This window comes from Haliotis rufescens, unplaced genomic scaffold, assembly GCF_023055435.1.
Source record: "Haliotis rufescens isolate VD_foot unplaced genomic scaffold, xgHalRufe1.0.p SCAF_5, whole genome shotgun sequence".
Classification (NCBI taxonomy): domain Eukaryota; kingdom Metazoa; phylum Mollusca; class Gastropoda; order Lepetellida; family Haliotidae; genus Haliotis; species Haliotis rufescens.
Genome location: NW_025964223.1, coordinates 10,587,110 through 10,600,442, shown reverse-complemented (window position 1 = coordinate 10,600,442; position 13,333 = coordinate 10,587,110).

Here is a 13,333-nt window from a genome sequence, read left to right as displayed (position 1 = left end):
CGTATATGGTCATTGGACGGAAAAACGACTAAAAATTCATTAAAATTGATTAATTGGTCAGCGTCTAGAAAGTGTCCAGAAAAGGGTCGAGTTTTTCAAGCGTAAAATGGACGGAAAAACGATGCTTTTTGCTCCGCCTTGTACAACTGTTAACGGCCAATCAGATGGCGCTGGTCCCCCGACGCACGTGATGTCCAAGGCTTCCTTTCGGAAGCTTTAGGTTTCGTATTTCTGGCATGCCTTGCTCTAGTATATGTCGCGCGCAGTGCAGCGAGATTTGCTGATAAGCTAGTTTTAGGATATGTTACATGTTAATGGAATTCAGACATGCGCCAAGAAGTCAAACCAAACAATGTTACTAAGTTTATTGTGGTAACGGCTATGGACAGTTAGCCCTATCGGATAATGGGTCGTGTTTCATTTGGTTATAACAATAACTGATTTTTTAATGTGAAGTTTACAAGATATACGACTTGGACGCGAGGTCGGTCACATGACGTTCTGCACGTGACTGTATTCTTGAAAAGGCGTAAACACTGACTACTTCCACATTCCTGGGGAAAACCCTTGGGAGTCCCTGGTACGAATTCATACAGAAGCGTGGTTGCAAGCCCATTTAAGGATACCCTCGCTACAACCCATCCCAGAGAGAAAAAACACGGAAAAAAATCCAAACTGTCGCAGTGACAATTTACAGAAATCTATGAATTTACCTTAGTATCTATTTGACACATCTTCACAATCACCTTTCAATGATCGGCCAATTGATCAGTGATGCCAAAGGCTTGAAATAGCCACAGGTTAATTAACAACTTCGAAAATATCTCCCGTCACGTTTATCGTATCGGCCATTTTGACGTATTGTACTTGATGTAAATGTATTACGACGCTCTGTCATTGTAATTGACTTACTGAGGTAATTCTGTAAAAGATCTTCTCATCTAATGAGGATATTGTTTGGAATATATTTCTTGGAAACATACTAAAATATATGTTCCTCGCTTTTGGGGGGAACTATTTTATTCCGGGGTGGCCCATTAAATCTAGTAGTAAGTCAAGGCACCATGCGTGATCTGTTATTTTATGTGTTTAAATTACGATTTGGGGCGTTAATAAGATACACTGACGCAAGTATATTCTATTCAAATCAATTGGATAATTGAATATGCTTTCTTTTACATATTACATAACATCACTGCACAAAATATGAACAGTTGCAGTAACACACTACGGTAATCGCATTGAACATCATTTTCAACTGTACAGTATTTCAGTATTTCAGTTATATCATGGTGTATCAAACTGATGTGGGATAAAAATTCGAAGTGGTTCAGGTCATCCAATGGGTGTTCGGGAAAAGGTGAGCGTATCCTGCCACACAAGTGGCACCCGTCACAAACACATACAAGGACAAGTCAATTGTTCACCTGAACAAAGCACGGAAACACACAATGATGCCCGTCCTCAGTTTTACCGAGCATGTAAATTATTTTGTCCGTCAAAAACATCGACGAGTATAAACAATATGTTCATTCACGTAATACATGTAATACATTTGACAAAATGTATTGACTCGGAGCATTATTGTTAATCACAGCGTATGCAGTTGAACTCCCATTATTGATAACCCTTCTTGAAGATCTATGAAATCAGAAGCTGCAACACTCTAGCTTTTAACTGGCGTGTCAGACTTCTATTTCATTACTCAGTTTTATTTGCACGGATTAATATGGAAGGGACATTGTCTCGTTGTCGCATTGTCGCATTGACGCCTTTACAAAAACAAGCAAAACGTGTCAAAATTAACAAAAGCGCGACAATTGGCCATTTGTCGCATTGTCGCGTGTTCGCATTGTCGCTCTTTGATAATCCTTTTCTTTATTTTACAAAAGGGCGACGATGCCGTAACGCGACATTTTCAAGGTCAAAATATGTCTCGTTGTCGCATTGTCGCCCCATCACAAATGTGTATAAAAGGCATAAAGTTCAGTTATTGTTACAGTTAGGAAGTTCCACCTGATAAATGTACGTCTTGAAATGAAAACACAAGTCCGTCCGCGAGTCCATAACGTTTTAATGTGAGCTCTTCTCTAAAAGTGCTTAGTGTTCAACTCCCAGTTCCAAACACTGTATACTGATGTATACAGTATATTGCAGTTGATATACTGTATACTGCATGTGATACTTATTTGTGGAAATGTTACAACTTTCAAGATTCAAGATACAATTTGCATATATTTCATATACAACAGACCGCCGTCATATATCACTGGAATACTGCTGAGAGCGGCGTCAAAACAAATTGTTTTCATAATGGAGCACTGCAGTCATTTAAAATAGAACCGTATACATATGTACATGTAGTACCAACTCACTCTATTTGTTTCGAATATTCAGCAGAAAATATATTATTAACCAGGTCTTTGGGAAAAGATATCAGATTTTTATAAGCAGCCACATAGGGATGATAAAGGACCCCTCGCTGATTAGGTTCTTGTTTACTTAAGAGCAGCGTTGGCCATGTTAGATGATATAACCAAAATCCGGGAGCTCCGGCGGGGGGCAAGCTGGTCTTGTTAGTGTATGGTATGAGCTGTGACGTTGACCCAAGAGAATAATGTAAAACATGAGACCAACTCAAGTCTATAATGATTGGGAAAGTCTAGATTTCCACAGCTCTAGCCTGGAATTAAGAATTGTTCTATGCTCCATTTTAATTGTATTATTTTCATTTTGTAGACATGGATGGACCAACCAGGAATGAAATTGATGGAATATTAATATCACATGTTACCACTGATCCAGTTAAATTCATCACACAATGATAAATTAGTATTTGACATTACGGCATTTGATTATTAGGGCATGATCATGTACATGTCCACTGTAGTAATGTACACACCAGTCAACTTGATTATAATTTGTATCAAAGTGTAGCGCGGCATCAACGATTACTTTATGATATCCTCACTTGTCATCGATGTATTGACATCGAACAATGGACGGCAATTCGAAATTCTTATGGATAGCTTCAATAGGGACAGCGCCGGTGTCAGTACAATTTTCCTAGTTAAAATAAGTATCTACAAAATATAATCTGAAGCAGACAAGAACAATATTTTTTTATTAATGCTTACTTTCATGGATAGAATTAAGGCAATCTAGGCTTGCCAAATCGTTCTAGACTTGAGCTCGATTCTTTTTAAATTTATTCTGTATGGTCTGGGAGACGAACGGGCGTCAGTATCGCATGGAGAACTGGGACAGCCTTAATCAGTGTAATCGGATATGTTGTGGAGTTTCGGTTTGGGGCTGTTTGCTGAATATATAGAATTGCGAGTTATGTATACTCTGTATTCTTTCGTCATGGTAGCATATATATTTTCTATGTTGCTTTTTGAATTCTCCACAAATAATGAGAACTACAATGTAAACCTCTCTCTGGAGATATGCAATAATACTACTGAAGGGCATATCTGAAAAATGGGACTTCTCGACAAATATTTCTTTCTTAAATACTACCCGTTACAGGCATTCTGATCATTATATCATACTTTGTACAGTTTAAAAGTCAAATAATGGCAAATTGTGTATCTTTCTACATTTTGAATTAATTATATTTTCTGAAATAAAACCTTAGCATCAGATAGTGATATACACGAATATGATCTAAACTATTATAAATGAATTATCAATTTCGTATTATGAATTAGATAAACAGAAATATGATAGTAAAACAAATTATTTTAATCTATTCTTGTGAGTAGGTAACGAGAGATCCAGGCAACGCACTAGCGTAGCCATTTATGAAAAATGAAATATTAAAAGTTTAGGGGTTTGAACATGCACATTGAATGACAGGGAAGAAAGCAACGCAATAATTAAATTATGAATCAAATTATGTTATAAATATAACAGAATATTTAGAAAATATAAGTTTAATTTCTCATTGTTGGAAGGTGTTTAATAAATATATAGATTTTGTTTGATTGTTTGTTGTTTAACGCCGCACTCAGCAATATACCAGCTATATGACGGTGGTTCGTAAATAATCCAGTCTGGACCAAACAATTTAGTCATTATCATCAAGAGCACTGATCTACGCATTTGGGATACGATGACATGCATCAATCAAGTAAGCGAGCCAAGTCGCCTTCGTACAAGCATGGGTTGTTCACTGGAATTTTTTTAAATAATAAGGTACAATGAAATTCTGTATATGTCCATAATAAGTGTGTATAAATAGATGGATAATATGTCCATACACGCCAAGTAAATGGTATATGCATTAATTTAAATGCAAATGATTCAATGATGAGTTCTTTCACCAGTCCATATTTCAAGGCATGTATTTGATATTCATAATAACTCCATAAAAGCTACACAATGGCAACAAAACGGTACCAGCATCACAGATACCAATTATACATGAGATACATATAATTACTTTAAAGTTAAAACATGTATCTAAATAGAAAATTAGAAGGATACACTTCCGACATTTTTCGGAGAGATAAGTTGTGATTGGTATCTGATGGGTGCAAACAGGTGTTCCCTTCCGCCCAGGCCTTGCGGCAATGCTATAGCCCAAAATGAAACAAGCCTTGTTCAACAGGTTCAGACTAAAATTTCTATCCCACTTGGGCTCCTTTTAAGTTTAAATATAATTTCTCGTGTCGATATGTGTCAGAAGAAATGAAATATTACAGCACTGGTGAATAGGTTATATGCGCATGTCAGCGTCGATCCTATAATATCCTTTTATGCAAAATACATATATACTGATGAATTAAGGTAGTAATACTTCGCAAATATATGTCCAGATGCATACATCAGTATCATCTCGTGATCTTAATTCGTGCTTTGAGCCCTTTTTCTACCGGAGATTCTGGGGTGTTACATCACACCAGAAAGCCAGGCCCAAATTCAAGTCATAATTTCATGGTCCGTCTTGTATGTTGGAAACCAATATCGCAATATGGCTAAATATTGCTGAACGTGGTATTAACCCGATTACTCACATAATTATTCCATTTTCTACAGTCATCTACGAACACTATCTTTAAGGAGGTATATCTGTATCATCCAAATGTCCATACATATAGGTCCACATTTATATGTATAAAGCAAGTCGTTCTGCACTCTTCCTTAAAAGATAAATGTTAAGCATTTCCTCTGTATGGATTTATATAATGTAATATCGTTTTAATGTAATGCTGATGCAGTAAACGTACCACAGACCTAATGCTCGAATAACATCTAATTTCTGAAATGAACATATTTTACAGAAAAAAACAGTTGTTTAAACAATACTTATAAAATATAAGAACAAGGAGCCAAGAGCAAAATATTGGGCTGTGTTGGACATATTTGTTTCGGAGTCTTATGACAGACAAACCTGATGCCTTTAAGTATAAAGATAAGTAAGTATAGATGTTGTACATATTCATATATGTTCGTGATTAACTCAACCTTGAAAAATATTGAAAGATGAGTGGTAACTATTTATGCCATTATTTCAAATTAGAATGAGAGCACATCAGGAAAGCATGGTACTTTAATATACGTATCTTGTTAATCCAATATTCTTTTTTAAGTAAGAGCAGCATGTTTATCGAGAGTATAGGTTTGGTGCGTGACTTATCACACAGTACTTTCAGAAAGTGTGCATATTCTGTTTATCGGCAATAAATAACATAAGACGATTCATACGGGTAAATACGATTTACTTCAGAACTAGTATAGATTATTTAAGGTTAGGGGGAAATGTATGTAATTAACAGAACTTTGGCCGGGTTTGAAGGATTTGGGTCCTGGCTTGGGCTTTGTGTTGGACGTGTAGACGACATTTCCAGGTTTGACGTATCAATGACAAAAATGATGTCAGATGCAATTCTCTGCCTTTTCGGGTGAACAATTGGCTTGCCTTTGGATGTGTTTGTGGCGGGTGCCACTAGTGGATCGGAATGAGCTCGCGTTTTTGCGAGCATCCAATGTCATCATTTATTATGATGAATCATGAAACATGCTCCTGATGTTGTCGCAATGGTGCATTTGGCGCTACTTTTGGCAAGGGTTTCTCATGATAATGGAAATGCTTATGTCGCTTTTGTTGACCGATAAAGATGAAAAGATATAATGTTAGTGTATATGGTCATGTAATGAAGAAACAAACGACGAGTGGGAGTTGTTTATTGTACGATAAACAACGACCGAGACTCGTTTATTTCTATATGAGATATCAACATTACGTACAGCCTCTTTTAAGGTGTTAAATTAGGAAAAAATACACGCTTTACAATATTTACCCGTACTTAAATAATGATGATTCCTTGAATAGAATCCGACAGCGGCCATGCTAGATAAATCCATTTTAGGATTTGAGTTTGGTCCCGCATATTCTCACAATTTTCTCGTCAATCATCTGTACCTTTTCTCCCAATACCGATTGTCATATCACTCTCACTTTCGGATTCTCCAGCAACATTTATTGGGAACAACTCACTAGACACATACCTCTAAAAAATAAGGTCAAATTTACAAATTTTACTTTTCAAGTTGCGAGTGCATGTTCGAATCTCAATAAATGACGTCATGATAGAACAATGTTTTATCGTGAAATAAATATCGCTTCCTTCTTTGTTCTTTGTGATTTATCGCGTAGCTATCTTATATCATCAAATGCCAGTTTCTAATTGCTTTATCATGACGTATCCGTGTCATGTAGCAATAACATACACAAATATCGTTGACTAGTGTTGAATAGTGTCATGAAATATGATTATCCTCTTGTGTGCAATATTTCTGGTTGATAAATCTAACATATTCTTACTTTAAGAATAGCGACTATACATTATCATATATCCCTTATCAGGTCTCTGTAACATTTGCAAAATGATACAAATATAAAAATACAACTGAACCTAAATGTAATGTTTTAATATTCTTACGTTACTGAGTGCAGCATTTAACAACAAACAAACAAAACATAATATCTTTAAGAATTATGTTAACAATTCCGATGCTAAAAATAATCTCACAATCTCCATACCTCTTTCTCTCTATGAAAACATAATAACTTTTTTTTAATAATCTGAAGGAATAATAATGGCAATACTATCATAATTATCATCATTATTTATGTTACTTATCCTCAAGTGAAGTAGTCCTCCACACTTTACATTCAGTGAAGAAGCCCATGAACATATGAACTATGTAACATACATTCATGGAAAGTAGATGAACAGTTGAAGTTAGCAAATGATATTATTCGGTCGAACGTCTATCAGCCATCTATTCTATTCATGAAGAACATTTCACGTGGGACCAACAGAGGGAATTATGACTATCGACTTGCTAATTATTTTTTATATTCATGCCAGCTCAAACGATCTATTGGCTTGATTTGTTGTTATGGTATCCACAAAATAAGTAGGATCCGATTTTTTTCCGTTTTTGTTGAAATAAAACTGAATAATATTTGCTGTTTACATATCAAAGGTTGCCAAATTGTTACAAAATGTTTGCCCACAGCAAGGCTACGTATCCCCAACATATTGTGCTAGGCACAGTATCACTGGACTGAGGGAGGGCGGTATTCCTCCTTGTGGGTCACCTGCTTGGCAATATGGGACGGGAAAACTGCAGGGGGTGAGGGCAGTTAAGTTGATGGTACAGACAGAAAAGAGAGATCATTTTACAAATGTGAAACCTCAGTCCACAAAGGAAGAGGCGAAAGCTGAAACTTGGTGAGGTTTACAGAACAAAGGCAGTTATTTCTAGTTTCTTACTGACTCTCGAAGATACATTTAATATAAAAATTAATGAGTGTGTGTGTGTGTGTGTGTGTGTGTGTGTGTGTGTGTGTGTGTGTGTGAGAGAGGTAGAAGAAGAATTGTACACCATAAAAATGGCTACGTATGTAGTTGGGGTAGATATGTTGAATGCCCGGCGAGTATGACCTTTGAGTCACTACAGTTTCAGTCATTAAAATGCGTAAAACAGAATTTGAGTGAAAGAAAACACTATAAGTGAGTGAAACAAAAGACCTCAGTACAGGCACACCCAGTCCCCCAACCCCAAGTCTGCATGTATCAATACTCATACCTGCCACATCCTCAACCACTTAACTTACTCACATAATCATCTGACAACATGTTCGCCAACCCTCGTATCACAACGCATGCACGCATGCACGCACACACACACACACACACACACACGCACGCACGCACGCACGCACGCACGCACGCACGCACACACACACACACACACACACAAACACACACACACACACACACACATCACATTCTTCTTTCCCCACCATTATGTCTACGTCAGCCATCATGGGTCCATGCGCATGCTTTCATACATAATCCATCCTCCCACCATTCCCCTACATCCATCGCAGTATAACTATGACTATAACCGCCTTCGTGCATCCGCACTTATGTTCACATTGCATTGCATATGTATCGAATTACACGTTTAAAATATCGTAAATATTTTACAACATGTACATATTATATATCAGCAAACAGAGATTATTATAACGCAATAGATTTCATCCGTCAAAACATCAAGAACGAGGGGCAGCCTGGAATTTTACAATGGCATCTGAATGCACTAAGACGTTCAACTGGTCAGGAGGTGAGAGTTGCGGAAGATTACGGTAAACTTCAGTTACAGATCTCCATTAAGAATATCTAAAGTATGAATAAAGATCACAGCTTGCTATGACGTGTACTTCATGCCTGCAGAATTAGCAATGTCCTTAGCTCTAAATTGTATGTCTAAATGCTTATGTAGACAAAGACCCAAATGTATATAGGCATGACCATATCATATTCTACGCAAATATCACCACATTTAAAAACAAAGCTAGATTGAGTCTTTGAAGGGCATTAAGAACTGATACACACAAGGAAAATATTTATGGATGTCAACGGAGGAACACTGCGTTTCGGAATATATACTTTCTCCTTCATCAGGTGCATATTATTAAATGCTATGAGGCAGAGAACATATATTTGTACCTGTAAGAACAACAAAAGTAAACAGATAGCAAATAAGGGAACGCAACAAGGGAAGCCAACAGATAACTGGCATGGCGCTGATTACCCCGCCTCTCGTTTGGCCATTGTCCATTTCCCATTACCAATCATTCATAAGTTAAGTTTTGGCTTTAATTTGTCCATTGATATTCAACCATCAACGTCTATTATCTCCACCCTAAAAATATGTAGTTTACTGAGAAAGTGGTATCCAAATATAATGTGTGTTACTGTTGACCACTTTCTTAAAGGCATTGTTGGTTCAAAGCTTTCGGTCATAGAAGCCGTGCCATTTTTCTCTTGTCAGAGGAGTACACAAAGTATACGTCATCTGGACTAACATTTTTGGTTTAAGTGGCTGGGTTAGATCGCCAACTTTGTGTTCTGGCGATTGGGTGCCTCACTCACAGTGTGGGTTCAAATCCCGGACGGGACTCAACCCAAGAAAATACGAAAATCTGTACTTTACTCAGAAAGTGTTATCCCAATTATAACATTTGTTGTCAAGAAAACACAATAAATGTATATTCGGCTTTGGATGGGTAATGATATCACAGACATATACGGATATTGATGATGACTTGGAGGAGCTTCGTAACGCACGTCTTCTCAATTCAGGGATTGGTAAATCCAAATATGTGTGTGCGCGTGCGTGCGTGCGTGCGTAAATGTGGGCCTGTTGGATGTTACATAAAACATTCATCTTGAGCTGGATGGTAGTTCGAGTTGGATTAGCATGTTAACTATATGATCTTCTTTAGGCAGAGAATGCCGCGCATGAATGTATTGATGAAATTCCTAGGTACATGGGGCCTTTTTGTCCCGAGGAGTACCCACAGTGGAGACTCCAATGGGGATAGGGTGTACACAATGTGCTACCTGGTAGATTGTGTGTCATCAGACGGGACAACGTTGGTCTTTGACTGATTGTGGTGTAAAACACACTTATTCATTTACTTATATCGGAAATTAAATGTTCATCTTAATTGTTTTTGTTGAACATGTAATATATTTCTAAAGAAATAAAACAGTGACATAATAACTACAACTTTATGTGAGCGCGAGTAGCTTTTTTGGAATGAGATGAATAAGTCTTATAAAGTTGTAAGCTTCTTCACAACCGTGTAACTATGAATTGACTTTATTGGGTAATCAAAAAAGAGATAGGACCTAAAATAGCCAAATTTCATACGATTTCACTTGTCCACCATCTTGGATGCAAGGCGAAAACATTTCAGCGCGTTTGAAGCCACTGAGAATGCCCCCTGCAGAGTTGGACGAACATTCTGCGGTGGCGCGGCTGAGTTGACCAGAGGCTATCAGCAGTATTTCCTGTCCAGGTTATTTAGGTCAGTTGTTTGTGTGTGTGTGTGTGTGTGTGCGTGTGCGTGTGCGTGTGTGCGTGTGTGCGTGTTTGCGTGCGTGCGTGCGTGCGTGCGTGTGGGGGGTGGGGGTGGGGGTGGGGGTGAGATTGGGGGGATAGATGATAGATTTAGCAACAAGTAAGGTCATCTTGAGTGGAAGGGTATTCGCAGATGGATTAGCATATGAACTATGATTCTCTGTAGGCAGAAAATGAGGATCCACGATGTTCGACCTGGTAGAAGTGTGTTATCAAACCTGACAGCATTGGTTTTTTGACTGACTGTAGCGTCAAAACAAACTCATTCATTTACTTGAACTGAATGTTCATCTTAATTGTTATGGATAGTCACGGAGCCATGATCCAGAGAACAGGCTGTCATTAGATAGAAATAAACTAAGTAATAATAGGATTACCAGAAAAACGGGGTTTTACACACAAGCCAATAAACTTCGCTCATTAACACCAGAGTAAGTCAGTACAAGATTGAAAACTGCCCCATAATTATGTATAACATGCTTGTCGGGTATTGCAACATGTATATGTGAAAACAAAGTTATTAAACTGAAGAGCAAAACTGATGAAAGTTAACAATAAACGTGTATACGTGTTATATCGTCACTGCAAAAATAATGATTGTTTGTCTTTAGTATTAACATTCAAATACGTTATATCTGTATTAGCGATATTGTCTTTGTTCCACCGGTGAGTCAGCGTTAGCCGTACTATCTCGTAGTATAATTGTATTTCTGAAGACATCACGATACAGTTTTTACTATGCATCACGTCTGCACTAGCCCTTGATAACAGCCTTGTGTTTGGGTGTTTCAGTGGTTTAAATCGCTGCTCTTGATATTGTTGATTAAACTTTGATACTATGAACAACATAATGTTATGTGAGAGGTTGACTTTAGAACGGTAACATATTAATAGTATATAGGATGACATAAACAGAACAATGTGAAGTTCGTCCAGATTAGTGTATAGGCAACATTTAATAATTAAAATAATTACATTCAACAACTCCCCTTTTAAGTCCATTTTCCTGACTTATAAGTAAATGCAAGTACAATCGGCCGGAATACACTGTATAGTTCTTGTCCACTTCCATATGACTATATAGCATACAATAAGCTATCGGGTCCCGTTTAGATCGGTTTGGGTGGCAGCCTAGATAGCCATAGAATAGTTTCATCTTGGAATCTCCCATATCACTGGGGATCCTCTTCAATTTAAATGGAGTTACTCGTTACGATTCCGAACCTTCACGTGACTGTGTTTATGAGCCATTGTCAAATAGTGGTGACATTAAATCTAGGAAACAATACGCGAAATCGCGCATGCACAGAACGGAAAATTTGGTCAAGGTTTGAAAACGTCCAAATAACGTCGTCTTTCCGTCCAATGACCATATACGGAAAAAACCGACGTTTTCGTGTTTGCAGTGCAATGATAATAAATTATTTACTGCATAAGATATATGTATCACATGATGGAATCACTTTTATATCATAAAAGCACAACAGCCATTCACGCTTCTCATACAAACTGCCATTTACACACACTCACACAAGGACGCCACAAGCACTCTCATACACACATACATACAATATATTCTCAAAGAGATATCTCAAACCTCAAATCAGTGGTTTCAGTGGAATACTATGGAAATGTAGACAGTGACACATGGGCATACCATGATATATGCATGTACACAAGCATATATATAAATGTATACATATACATATTCTAAAACTCTAGAAGCTTGTGGTACATCATCCAGTCTTTGTTAAATTCCAAACCTCTGTTTGTGGACAAAGAATATCTTTTTCTCTATCTTGTATCGAAGTTTGAGTTCATTCTTTAAAAACTGTATATTCAGTGGTATATTTTGTACAATAGCAGACTCCCACAAGAGACGAACGATCGTCTCTCTATCATCACTGCAAAAAGTACATTTATCACTATTCACATTCTTGACATAAAATAGAAAAGAGTTGGTTGTAAGTATCCTATGATTTATCTGAACTGAAACCACCGAAGCTTTGTATCTTTGGTTATTCTGAATGGTTTTATAAAAATGGATTTCCAGTTTAATTCTCCAAAAACAAATTCAGTGAATGTAACAAAGTTGTATGAGTAAAGAAATATAAAGTATTACCGTCACCAAGATCCCAGCTGTATCACGGTGGCCTATAAAGGGTCTGTACAAAGTAAACTCATGATTGATATCATGAGCTAATGAGCAACACATTTCACTGTTGGAGAACAATGACACGCAATCAAACAGGTCTTCGAAACTGATCGCCCTATTGATTTTAGTCACCTATTACTCAAAACATAAAGTGAGAACGTATTTTAACACGGAATCCCCAGGTTCTTTTCATTTAGGGGCTGTTTATTTGTACGTTAGTCATGTGAAATTTACTGGATATACATGTTTTCCATTGGACAAGGTGACCGCGAAACTGACGTTCTTAAGCCTATTCTGTCAAAATACACCACTATGACATACAAAAATATTTATGAGTTCACCTCACCTTACCTCACCAAAACCAATTAAAAACTGGTGTAGAAGTACATCTAGACAATCGTGGGATTTCTATCATTGCTTAAGACGCTCGATGGGACAACGTGGGTATCTTGTGTTGGAAACAGTTTATTCCAACATGGTATCGGAGTGCATTAATCAGAGATTTTATGACTGCTTGAGTCAGGTTCGTGCGGTTGATTTGTCTTCAAAATGATTTTATTATATATATTTATCATTACTAAATGATCGTTGACAACATTTACTGTCAGTCGGTAGTTCTGTTGTTCACACCACCAGGAACGGATTTTTTCCTAAAAGAACGCTTTCCAATTTTAAGTGAAAAGCATTAAGTTCATTCTCGTTCATATGTTTCTGCGCTATATT